Source organism: Phodopus roborovskii, unplaced genomic scaffold (assembly GCF_943737965.1).
Source record: "Phodopus roborovskii unplaced genomic scaffold, PHOROB, whole genome shotgun sequence".
NCBI lineage: Eukaryota > Metazoa > Chordata > Mammalia > Rodentia > Cricetidae > Phodopus > Phodopus roborovskii.
The window spans coordinates 7762727-7775420 of NW_026126603.1; the positions used below are offsets into that span (position 1 = coordinate 7762727).

At 39.8% G+C, this 12694-nt stretch overlaps 1 protein-coding gene across 1 annotated transcript in view; it reads right to left on the reverse strand.

Annotated features, from left to right (window-relative positions):
- Positions 1 to 12694, reverse strand: part of Ttc29 (tetratricopeptide repeat domain 29) — a 187262-nt gene that overhangs the window by 17657 nt on the left and 156911 nt on the right. The gene's annotated exons all lie outside the window — the stretch shown is intronic.

A 12694-nucleotide genomic window follows, 5' to 3' on the forward strand; every position in this document is an offset into this window, starting at 1 on the left:
GCAAGCCAGATGCCACCCAGGGTTCAGCCATGCCGTTTTTAAGCTCCAAACAGATATTGATTTTCATTTCAAACTCTAATGCCAAAATTAGCAGTGTCAGGTTGAATTAGAGGTGGATGGTTTGGAGAGTTCAAAAGTGATTCGCCTGCATAGCCAGGCTGCTTTTTCTTGGTGATTTCCTCCCTTTTCATGCTTTAAAGGCAACAAAGCATAGGTTAGCACCCAAAGCACCCAAAGAAGCATTTAGCTCAGCTCCACTTCTAGGCCTTTAGTACATTGTTCTCCAAGTTCACTTACAGGGGTGAGTATGCAGAGTTTGGGGGTCAGTCTATTAATGGCAGCCATGTTTTGTACTCCGTAGGAAGAAGCTTGCTTATATCATTGCTGACAGGTACAATCTTGTGTCTCTGGAAACTTCAGGTCTTCTGATGCACAAAGATTACTTTCCTGTTTGTCCTACAAAGTTTCTCACATTGTTCTAATGGTTTTCATAATTTATATCATAGCACAGTCAAGTATCCACAGCATGGAAGGTGTGGAAACTACATGGTGTTTCAAATTACAGTGCACGATTTATTATTCAAATGTTAATTCAAAGTTTGTTACAGGCATAAAACAAAATTTTGTGTTCCTTTACCTTCAGCTCTAGGCTCTACTGAAAGTTCCTCAGACAAGACCTTGTCATCTCACAAGGGTTCCCTCCTGTTATGAAAAGAATACCACAACAGGGGGACCCATTTGCAAAGGGAGACTTGCTTTCTGCACTGCAGCTGGGAAGCACAGTCTAAATTCCCAGCTCAGCGATTGATGTTGGAGAAAGTTCAGTCTCCTAGAGTGAGGAGAGAGTTTACAGACTAGCCTTCAGCTTGCAAATCCTCTGTGCCAGCCCTAGGGGAGGACAGATTTTATAAATAAAATATTGGGGAACAGCAGTAGTCACAACATTTTTACAAACCTAAAAGAAAATAAAAGATATCAAAGGGTATGGCTACATGAGCCAGTAACGTTAGTACCTGCTTCTCAGAACCAGGAAGGGCTAGAACATAATGCAGGACTAAATATTCTCAAAAAGCAAGATTCATACCAAGACTTAGAGATGTAGAAGATGTCACAGAGTCTCAATATGATTAAGTAATTAATAAAATTAATCTTGGGATTAATTTTCCAATGGGCTCATCATTATGCTGTTAGGTATTTGTATTTGTGAAGCATTTGGGCACTTTAAGTGTGAGTGCTAGATTCTGAAAATTGAAACAGTTGTGATCCTGTTTTCAATATGTAGATACAGAGAAATGTTGGTTGATCAGTTAGTTCTGGGGTAATTTTTCCTGTAGCAAATGTGTGCTGGGGGTACTTGTCACCCTCTCCCCCAGTCCTGGTGGAAAGAGTGGCTAGGTGAATGCTGAGGGGACATCCTGCCACTTCTCCAATTCTACAGTTCAGTGTAAATACTGCATCTTTCAGGAATGACTGGAAATTTAATTTAGGTCTTGCATCACAGGTTCAAATATAGTTCAAAGAATGACCCAGAACCACGTGTCCACCGTCCCAGGAGTGAGTTTTCTGCTGGGAGCTGTCATCTAAATGCCTTCGATCTGAAAATCGAAGCAATGTCGACTCACCTTACTGTAGTTGACTAAATTTCAACTCTTGTGTTTAAACAGAGTAAGAACCTGCAGTTTTTCTGTAAAGACTTTAGTTGGATGTTGATGTTCATTCTAGTATTTTTATGTGTGAGAAACCCCATCATCCATAAAGTTCAAAGAATACTATGGGCCCTAACCAAAATAAAACTATGTATCTGGAGTCTACCATGATTTTGTGCAAAGTGGCTGCGGTTAGACCAATCAAAAATTCACTGCTTGTGGAGGCAGTAAGACTAAAGGGATAACTCTATTTCCTTTTAGGATTAAGAAATGTAGCCTCAGACTGAAAAAATGGCCCAGTGGTTAAGAGCACTTGTTGCTCTTCCAGAAGACACGGATTCTAGTCCCAGCACCAACATGGTAGCTAACAACCACCTATAATTCTGGCCTCTGATAGTATTGCATGCATATGATGGACAGATATAAGAAAAAGAGAGAAACATTATTCATAGACAAGCCCATTTAAAATCAAAACGGTCTTCTACAACAGCCAACAGCAAACACACTTTAGCTGATAGGGGTTACAGTGTTTTTGTTTTTTGTGTTTTTTTTTAATCACTTTATGGTCTAGGAAATAATCCTCAATTATTAAAAAGGAGAGTAGGTAAATTAAAGAAGAGGAAGAGAAAGATTATTTTCATATCACATGCATAAGAAAACAACTCTTTTTTCCCCATTCTTTAGCAATTGGCCATCTTTCTAGAGCAAATGTATTCATGTAGCTTCCAGAGTGCATCTTGTATACTGCATGTATAATCAGTGTGGAGATGAGAGCTGATGTCACCGTGGGATACTGAGTTGGGAGGTCAAAACTGCTTTGTATCCCTACGGGTACGAGGCCCAGATATCACTTCTACACTGTTTCTAAACAGAATTTATTTTTAGCGGCTTGTCTCTGCTGCTCCCTTCTACTTAGTCTTTCTTCAGTGTGGCGTAATATACACAATTTAAATAGCACAGGAGTGTCTCTGCGCTTAAAACCACCTGCTGGCTTATATTAGCTAATGAGTGATGCTCTATCTGAGTCTTTGATTGTGTGGAGCTGGTTGTCTTTAGGAACCTGGGAACATTGTTAAGCCGGCATCATTCTGATTAAAATGATGCCTTTATTATGGGCAGTTTCATTAAGTGTTTTATTTTTATTTTTTTAATGTGTGTGTATGCTTATTAGCAAATGAACGGAGAAGAAAACAACAAAACCTAAGTGATGTCACATCACTGAGTATGTGCTGGTTTTCTGGTTCAGATCATGTGATGTGGCTATTGCTTTCCTTTGCCATTCAGGTTTATTTTCTGCCACACTTTCTCTCATCTGGGTGTCTTATGTGAATCTATTTTAAAGCTGAATTTTGTAGGATTCTGACTGTTTGACAAAGAGTGCCAATCTTGAATCCATAGACTCTGTCATTTTCTCAAGCATTAACACAGCAGACTAATTCTAAGCAAATCTCCACCCCAGCTCCTGGATGTGAGTTTGATGTGGCATGTGTGCAGCAGGGGCATACTAGACCTCTCTTGGCAGCTTAGCAGTCTGTTGGGCATCCTTTCTTCTTTTTTAAAAAATGGTTTTAACTTTTATTATTATGTGAATGGATGTTCTGTTTACATGTGTGTCTGTATACCATGTATGTATTGGATCTCCAGGGCCTAGAGTTACAGATGGTTGTGAGCTGCCATGTGTGTGGGTGTTGGGAATTGAACCCGGGTCTTCTGGAAGAGCAACCAGTGCTCTTAACCTCTGAGTCATTTCTGTGTCCCCTGATTCCTCCCTCCCTCCCTCCTTCTCTCTCTCCTTCCTTCCATCCATCCCTTCCCTCTCTCCTTTCCTCCCTCCCTCCTTCCATTCCTTCTTTATTTTCCTCTGCTGGTCTCAGGGTCTCTCAGATAGAAAAGCTTGTAGTCTGTAAAAACTGGCTATCTTTTTTTTTTTATTGTGATTTGGTTCTAATAGCTATTATAGCAGATTCTAGAACAGTGGTTCCAACCACTATTACAGCATATTGCCTAGACAAAGTATGTGGTGGAAAATTGTTGAATATACAATTTGAGTTTACAAGAACAGTGGCTTCATAATTTTTAGTATGGCCTATCTTGATTTAAAGAAATTATGAAGTAATTAATCTGTGTGCCTACCAAGACTTGAACTCAAGGGTGTTTTCATGAGGCCACATACTTTCTAACAAAGGTTGCTCAAGTAATGATAGCAAGATGTCTATTGTATTTAGGGTGCAAATGTTTCCAATTTTTGCTCATTAATTCACATATTCCTTTTAAGTAACAAGGCACTTTTCATGTCTATACATATGACAGTTAAAGATTATAACCATTAAAATAGACATGAAAGAATCCAAGGTTAAAATGCAGATGATAAATTTGTCTTCTCAGTGGCTACAGACATAAAGTTTACCTGGCTTGTCTATTATTAAGGTATACAAGTGAAGAACAATTTGCCATGTTTTTCTGATTCCTGATTCATTTTCAAACTATAGCAAACACACACACACACACACACACACACACACACACACACACACACTAGTTGCAGATATTGCTCAGTAGCAGTGAGCTTGCCTAGAAGGCATGTGGCTCTGTGATCACCAGCATTACATATGTTATAAATATACAAATATTTGTACACACACATACATACATACATACATACATATATATATATATATATATATATATATATTATGCACATGCTCTATACCAGTTATCAGTTTTGACAACCAAAACAAAGTTTTGCTATTTCTACTTGGAGCTACAGCAGTTTACCTGGCTTAGATCCATGATTTAGGCTCATGCCAACTTGCTTGGGCACAGAGTTTTTATTGTGGGCCATCTTTGCATTTTCAGCTTTCAGCTCCCTTCCTTGGTTGCTGAGCTCAGACTGGAGCATTACCAGTTCTTCCCATCTGCTTCTCTTTTATCTGCTTGACTGTCAGCTTACTATGCCCGCCCGAGAGGCTCTTTAGTTTCCCTCTTATGCTTTTCATGTCTGCCCCTTCCCCAACAAGGCAGGGGCTAAGTGAGTGACTACTTCTAGACCTTTTCATGTTAAAAGTGGCAAAAACGTGTTCTTCGTTAAATATTTTCCTGACAACCCCTCCCCCCTTAATAAATACAAGGCATTTTAATTGGTGGCACTCTGGATCCAAATCCAGCTTACCTCTTGGAAGTTATAGACTCCAGCTTCTATTATTTCATCAGAATATGGCATGGGGGGCAGTTGTCTAATGCCTTCAGATAGATTTAGTTGAATGATACATCTAGTCTTGAAAAAAGAGATTATTTAATTTTTTGTGTGTATTTTTTACCTGTGTATATGTATGTGCACCGTATGTGTGCCTGGTGTCTGTAGAGGCCAGAAGAGGGCGCCAGAACCCATGGAGTTGGACTTATAGATGGCTATGAGCTTCAAAGTGGATTCTGGGAACCAAAGCTGGGTCCTTTCCAAGAGCAGCAAGTGCTCTTAACCACAGAGCCAGCTTTTCAGCTCCTTCAAAGGCATATTCTTTCTGAGACTAGATGAAAGACAGCAGAGAGCACATGGAGAGACCACAGACCTAGAAGCAGCATCCGATTATCTTGGTCATCATCTAAAGTACATTACAGAAGAGGAAGTAGAAGTCATATGGCAAGCACTACCATCACACTCATGAACTTTATTAGGATGACTGAGTTTTCTCTGCAGGTGTGTTCACATATGGGGTCTTAATTTTTATAGGTGGAGCCTGTACAAGTGCTAAACTTTGATCTAGAAGAAAGATCCCACTCGTTATCAGGACTGAATGTTGCTAAGCCACAGGGAAGACAAATTCCCAAATATTGTCTATAAATGTTTGTTTTCATTTAAATGGGGTTGGTTATAAATGGTTAATGATCACAACCAATATCTTTTTAAACGTAAAAAGGAAATTATGGTATAGATATGAATACTTTGTTTTGGAATGGATTTTCATTTATTGATACAGTTTAAGGTCAATTCTGTGATATGTATATTTCTCCTCTTGTTTAGGTATTGTGTTTATATAGCTCATTTAAAAATGTAATGTATGATTTAGTACAGATTTTAGATAGTTACCTATAATAGTCAAAACTTATATAGCTAGGTGAGTGAGGTTTTCTAGATATATAGAGATATATTTGAGATAGATAGGAATTCTTCAAACCTTTCAAAGGCCTACAGAAAATGGCATTTAAAATGGTTTAGGGTTTTCATGACAGTGAGATATAACTGCTCTTGGTAATACCACCTGCTCCAAAAAGAAAGATGGACATTGAAAAAACGTGTTATGGAGTTTGCTTTCAATATGGCAAGACTAGCCATTTAGACAAGATACTGCTCTTGTATGGACTGTTTGACTTGATGCTATATAAACTGGACATGCAGGACCTACAGAAAAGTAACTGCTGATTGAAGATGGACATTGCTATAAAATTCCTGCTTCATGGAAGAGTCCGCCAGACATTCTGCAGGACACAGAGGAAATTGACTGACAAACTGCCAATACAAGAAGACAGTTTAAAGTTTCCTGCTTTGCTGAAGAGTCTGCCAGACACATTATGGCCTATGGGCTAAAGATGGAAGATTACAAAAGAACTTCGGGTGACCAGGCAGTGAGTTGTCTCTGTCATTTCTAGAGTTTATATACTATCCTTCTGTGGTCTTTGAGGGACTTAAAGACAAAGAGTTATGGTTACAGTTTTCCTTAGTATTAAAGATAAGTTACTTAGACTTTAGACACAAAAATAGGATAGATGATGGAATATTTTCTTCAAATCTTGCTAAATGTTAATGGACTAAATAGTGTTAACTGTGATTCTTATTTGATAACTGATATTTTGCTATGTTAAGGTTAAAACTCTTCTTTTTATTTAGACAGAAAAGAGGAGATGATGGGAGATGCCATTATGTATATATGTTTCTCATACTGGTTAATAATAAAGCACTGTTGGCCAATAGGAAAGGAAGATAGGAGGGACTAGGAGACAAGGAGAAAAAAGGAAGTAGTAAGGAGGAGTCAGGATGGAGAGCCTGGAGAGAACAGAACTGCCATTCCTCCGCTCTCGGTAAGACCACATGGAAATACACAGAAACGAGTTAATAATTAAGACAGAGCTAGCCGATAAAAAACTAACACCTGGCCAACAGCATAATATCATAATACAGAGTCTCTGTGTGTTAATTGGGGCTGGTGCGGCGGCAGGACAAGACCAGGCAGCGGGTGGAAAAACCGTACTTGTTACACAGAAGAGGAAGTAGAAGTCATATGGCAAGCACTGCCATCACATTCATGAACTTTATTAGGATGACTGAGTGTTCTCTGCAGGTGTGTTCACATATGGGGTCTTAATTTTTATAGGTGGAGCCTGTACAAGTGCTAAACTTTGATCTAGAAGAAAGATCCCACTCGTTATCAGGACTGAATATTGCTAAGCCACAGGGAAGACAATGGCGATGTCCAGCTGACCTGAATTAGTTCTCTCCTTGTGGCCCACTGACATTTCAAGAACAGAGCAGAGCAGACACCCCCAAAAGCACTTATGTCGAAACACCGTCTAAAAGCATAAAAATGTGTGGATGAACAATTCCTGGTGATTTCTACCACTAAGAGCTAGTTTGTGCAGTAAGTATTCAATCACATCATGATTGGTTCCATTTCAAGAGTGATAGAGGGAGAAAATAGACTCCAATTCGCAGTTACTGTCTTGTGCAAGATTCTTATTAAAAACAGCACATTCCTGTAGCCCAGAGGGCTGACAGCTTCTTCCTAAGCAGGCAGGCGGCTGGAAGCTAACCTCAAGGGGCTACTCGTGAGAGACAGAGATGTAGCCTGTACCTCTCTGTGGGGGCCTGAGCAGGAGCAGCAGAGAACACGGGATCTTACCACATTGAAAGTCTCAGTCACCCCAATAAACAGTATTTCTCAAGGCCATGCTGGCTTTCAGCTCTATGCTTAATTGGTTTACATGTGCATCGCTAAGAATAATTGATCCTAAAGGAAAACACGGAAGACTCAGTGTACTAGGGTGTACATCTTTGCTACATTAGCTAGCATTTTTCTTGTTTTGTTTTTTATCATGTTCAAACATAGGTGTCGTTTACTCCTATTTCATCACTCGGGCTTGACATTCTATCTTAAGATGATCAAAATACAATAAAAGGATTGCTGCCAGATGGAGGTTCTTAACAATGCTGAGTGAAGTAATGCTTGGAGACACTGAGCTCAGGAGCAGGGAGGCACTGAATAAATTCAGTTCAAACAAGACGCTCATGTCCTGAGGTACCACTAATACTCCTGTTTTTTCTTATTGTCTGCAGAAAGTGACAGCAAGCGTGCAGACAGCGTTTGTTCTTTGCTTTTCCACAAAAATCGCCAGTTTCCAGTTTATTGACTTCACCTTTCATGGAGAAGATGTTGACTTTACCATCAGCATTCTTCACATATTCTTATGTGATAGAACCTTCTTGTCAAAACCGTAATATTGTTATAGTCTATTTTGTGTACTATCTCATCACATAATGGGTTTAAAAAATATGGTGCAGCTGCATGTGATGACTCCAATGTTGTGGAGGTGGAGTCAGGAAGATTGGAGATTAAAGGTCATCCTTGGCTACATGGTAAGGCTGAGGCCAGCCTCAACTGGTCTTTGGCAAATCACAAAACAAAAACAAAACAAAAACTTCATTAAAATTTGGAAAGATTTTGGGCTTATTTAAAATGTCTTGAGGATGAAGTTCCCAGAAAAAGAGGGGGTGGGGGGAGAGGGAGGGAGGGGAGGTGGAGAGGCACAGAAGGGTAGGCTCTGATGTAATGCAGTTCTGGATATTAACTCCCAGGCCTTGGCAAATGCCCTACCACTGAGCAACATCATAGCCATTTATTTTCCTAAGACAGTCTTGCTATGAATCTCAGGCTGGACTTGAACTCCATCTTCTTCTGTCTCAACTTTCCAAGTTCAGAGATTATGGATGCCTCATGAATATTTTAAAGGCATGTGCATGTTGATTTATTTTAAAATGTAATTATCTACTGTTTAACAAATTCAGACCATTACATCCTCAAGATAAAAAGGAAATGTCAGGTGTGGTGGCACAGTCTTTCTCTCCAGCATTCAGGAGACAGAAGCTGGTGGATCTTGCAAGTTCAAGACCAGCCATGAAAACATGTATAAAAGTTTCAGTCAAGCCAGGGCTGCATAATAAGAACCTGTCTTAAAGAAAAACAGCCAGGTATGGTGGTGCACACCTTTAGTCCTAGCACTTGGGAGGCAGAGGCAGGGGGATCTCTGTGAGTTCAAGGGTAGCCTGGCCTACATAGCAAGTTCTAGGTCAGTTAAGGCCAAATAGTGAGACCCTGTCTAAAAACAACAGCAACAATAACAATGACAAAGGAAAGAAAAGTTGCTAATACAATTTTCACAGGAATAAATTAATAAATTCAAATAATAATTTAAACACTTATTTCTTTAAAAGAAACAAGAAATCACAAGGAAATGTGTAAACAATATGAGTTAGACTTTTTTACTACACTATCCAAATAAAAGAATATATAAATTTGGAGACAGAACTCTAATTTTTATCTTATGCAACTAAGTACATAACTGTCAGTGATAACAAAGTATTCCTCATACCAACATACTTGCTAGTTCCAGTTGGTTGTGTATATCCTGTGGTTCTAAATCAAGAGCATCAGAGATGGACAGCTTCCAGAAGATGGGGGGACCTCAGACTGTGCCCACACTTACCATTTTAAATGATCAAGATACTTTGTGGCAACAGGGAGAAAGATGCTTGGTCTAGGAGGGTAAAGGATATAAATCAGCTGTCAATAATTTAGACTAAAGTGTGGTCCTCCAGCCCTCTAGAGGGCTCTGCTGCTTAGAACTTGAGCAGGTTAGGTAGCTGCATTCTTGGGGTCTACAGACAGCTCAGGGCAAGGTGAGATTCCCAGGGATGGAGTGAATCTGAGGACGGGGGAGGTCTTGAGTTGAAGTATTATTTACTCAAATTCAGTCTCTTTGCACATTTCTGGGCAACTAAACACAAGTTTAGGGAGGGAGGAAGGAAGGAATTAAGAAAGAGGATTCTAATACACCAGATCGCCTTAAGGATGTTTGCATTTAAAGACTGATGTCAGTAAACTTCAGGAAATACCCTATCATCAAACCTCAAACAGAAGACTGAGGTTGTGTAAGGAAATAATTTTGACCCAGATAGAAATGCATTTGGTCAGGTCAGATCATTATGTACAAGCTGGGTCTTCCCTTTTGTTTTTTAAGACCTGCTTTTTTTTTTTTTATTCATGTGTGTTTGCATGCACACATATGTAAAGGTGTCTTTGGAGGCCAGGAGAGGGTTTCAGATCCCTTGGATATGAAGTTACTGGCAGTTGTGAACTGCCTGATACAGGTGTTGGAAACCAAACTCAGGTCCCCTGCAGGAGCAGTAAGAGCTCTTAACCGCTGAGCCATTTCTCCAGCCCCTTGAAGCCATTTTTTATGGTCATCCCTCCTTTTTTATTTCTACATCAATGCATATGGCCAAATAGAAAGTTTCAAATTCCCCTAACATTTCTCTGGCATTAACGGTTATGTAAGGGTGGCTTCATTTTGTAAAGTGGATGGGAAGGGATAAGTATTCACAAATGACTATACTAGTATATATTTTTTTGCACAGACTTTCTGTCTGATAAAACATTAAAGAGGAAAACTGAATGTGTATATTTTATTACATGGGTTTGTGATAAACCATTAGTCTCCTAATTGTTAAATCCCACTACAGTGATTTTCTGAATTGGGGTTAATGACCTCGTGCATAGAAAAGCCTCAGCATTACATTGTGAGGGATCTTTGTTAAAAGTGTGAAATCATAAGTTGTAACAAATGGCAACATTTTTTTTCGCTCTATCTAAAGAAAACTAAAGCCTTTAGTTATGTTACAAGGATTGGGAGCTGGGAAGAAATCAGTGAGCATTTTGTGTCTGTACAGCTAGACTTTTAGAAGTGATTAAGGAAAAGACCAGTGATGAATGCCAGTGGGAATTCCTTTAGAATCATTCACTAAACCCTGCTGCCAATTAAACTCAGAGACAGCCAACCAGCCATTGTGCAAGCAATGTGGCATCGCAGAGCTCATCTGCAGAGTCCCAAGAACTGCCCAGAGCACAAGTCTCCTCCAGCTACTGTCATCACTATGGAATGTTCTCTCACGACCCTAGAGCAAAGGTTAGCAGTTAGTCTAGAATCAGTGTGCCTTGGTTTTGGTTCTCTCTGTATTTACGTGTGTGTGTGTGTGTGTGTGTGTGTGTGTGTGTGTGTGTGTGTGTATGTGCACAGGGGAGAGGATGACATCAAGTAACTTCTTCATCAATCTCCACCTTATGTTTGGGGCAGAGCCTCTTTCTGGCCTTGAAGCTCACTGGCTGGTCCCTGACTGGGATCCTCTTATCTCCATTTCTCAGCACTAGGATCACAGGCATGTGTGGACCCACACACCGCTTTTTACTGGTGTGCTGGGGATCTGAACTCAGGTCTTCTTGCTTGCAGAGTAAGCTCTTTGCCCATGGACCCTCTCCCTGGTCTTAGTTGTGTCCCGTGGCCTTGTGGCTAGGACATTGGGGGAAATTACTAACATTTCCAACCCTTCACTTCTTTACTGCCGAGGGGAGCCCCCATCTTCCACATTCTTTATCCTGCTTTGATAACTAGCCTGAATCCTTCACAGTTCTGTTCTGATTGCCAATGTCGAGATCTTTCTTTGCTTTTCTTCTTCCCCAAATGAAAACTGAACACTTTGTCCCATCGCTTCAGGCCTGGATAATATGTCTGCTCACTAATAATTCGCCACTCAGACAATAAAATGCCTTTATTTAGTGGAGGCAGACACCCTTCTTAATCATAACCCACCCGGTATAAAGAGTTGTAGTTTATACAGTAAAATCTCAGCTAATCCACACAGCACACCTGAAGTAGGATCCTACTGTCTATAGTGCGTGGGTGAGTGGTAAGAAAACATGCTTTTCTTAAGGATAATTTGAGATCCAAATTCTAGATCAGCTCTTCATTCTGCTTCACTGCTGTAGTCAATAAATGCTGAGGAGACACTGAGAAATAGTGAATTTCAGATTGGGTGGTTGACACTACAGAAACACCAATAGAGAGGTAACAGCTGTTACTCACAGATAAGTGTGATGAAGGCAAGCTTTTCCAGGCCTTAGCTTACCTTTAAAATGGAAGTGCTGAACTTGACAATGCTTTGGGCCCATTTCAGTTTTAAGATAATATAATTTTATGAACATATAGGTATCACAGTTGCAAGTTTTAATGCCAATTTTCATTTTCTTTTTACTTTATATCAATTGTACAAGGAGTTTGCAGTTGCCAGAGAATCTGATAGCATTTCAAAATGCTTTATGATATGTTAAGAAATAAGCAAATATATGGGAAACTGAGAATTTGATCGGGAAGATTCAAACCAGAGGGTGTCAGGTCGACACATGAATCTCCTGGGGCTTGGAGTACTTGCTTCTAAGAAAGACACACAGTAGGAAAAGAGGTGGCTACATTCCACCATCCCAGAAGCTGAATTAACTAGCGTTTTCAGTAGGGTCACCAGTGTCGAGCACCAGCATCAACATACTCACGCATTAAACTGTGAAACATCAGATGTGTAGCCAATATTGATGCCGCCTAAGTTTAAGTACTATTCTCTATTTAGTATTATAAACTATTGCATAAAATGTAGCCCCGTTTTACACAACTAAGTTTAAGTACTATTCTCTATTTAGACTCAGAGCAGAATTAAAGGAAAAAGAGTTGCTTCAAATCCACCTCCCCCAACACAATGAGGCTGGCCGGGCTATGAAATTGTGATGGAAATATTTGAGCTGGTGTGTCTGAAAAAAAAATGTAGTGATCATTTCACTCTTCCTGGCTTTTAATGCTCCAGGGTTTTGGAGACGAATAGGAGCAATAAGTTCACTTTGCAGGATTAATGCAGTAATTCTTTATCATAAGAGTGGAGCATTACCTCAATCTGATTT